Raw genomic sequence first — 1,058 nt, 5'->3', positions numbered from 1 at the left:
TTTTTATTTTTAACTGATTAACGTTAAATTCATTAAATCACCGCAAGTGTATTAGTTTTAGGTATAAATGGTGATCCATTGGTTATTCCTTGCTGACCGGACTTTAACTCCTCCTGCTCAGTAGATGGCGCTCTCACACTCACCAGCTCTCATTCCACCTCAAACCAAGGCAGTAAATACTGAAAATTAGGGGGGAAAACAATTTTTAGGTCATTTAGTAGCTTTAGTGAAGTAAAATATTAGTTAAATCCAGTTTTATTACAGTCTGTGTGTTTCTGCCAGATGTCTGGTTGTTTTTTATTTGCAGCAGTACTTAAATGGATGGAACAACGGCCATCTTTTATTGACTGTTTGGGATAATTTGGATACAGTTAGGCCATGAGTTTAAAGATGGAGGCGGCGCCCAGCTGGAGCAGAATTAGAGGTGAGGCGGATGCAGGTGTGAGATTAAACGCTCCACACCGCTATCATTGCTCCCTTAGAAAAACTTTTAAATAGACCAAACTTGGTAATGATGGACTACATTTGCAAAGTCTGAGAAATTTACTAAAGCATCTGATTTACTTTACAGAGTTTGAGATGGATCAAAAATTCTGTGCAAACTAAAGTGTTTAACGACTAAAAATTAGAACAAAATCACAAACAGTTGAAACAATTAAATTCATATTAACATAAATCTTTTGAAACCATTGCTTAGATCATGTCATAGTCAGGGAGAGATTTACCATTAGGCAATACCCCGCAGTTGCCTAGGACTCCAAGTTCCTGGGGGCCCCAAAAAACTGTTTCCATGTATGGTAAATACGACTATTCCTTATTTATGCACATTAATTATGTTTTTGATAAAAACCCATCAGAATGCCTATAATATTAAGTGTGTCCCAGCCCCCCCCTTCAGTGTCCACCATATTGGATCAGTCCATTTGCTGCACATGTTCAGAAAGGTCCAAACAGACAGCAGCAAACCATTTGAAAACAAACCATGCAAAGAGCAGTGTTGCCAACTTAGCGGTGGGGACTCGAGTTTGTGACTCGTACACGAGTCGCACTTAAAGGAA

This window comes from Cyprinodon variegatus, unplaced genomic scaffold (assembly GCF_000732505.1).
Source record: "Cyprinodon variegatus isolate N-32 unplaced genomic scaffold, C_variegatus-1.0 Scaffold1418, whole genome shotgun sequence".
In the NCBI taxonomy this organism is placed as follows: domain Eukaryota; kingdom Metazoa; phylum Chordata; class Actinopteri; order Cyprinodontiformes; family Cyprinodontidae; genus Cyprinodon; species Cyprinodon variegatus.
Note: the sequence above shows the minus strand (reverse complement) of the source record.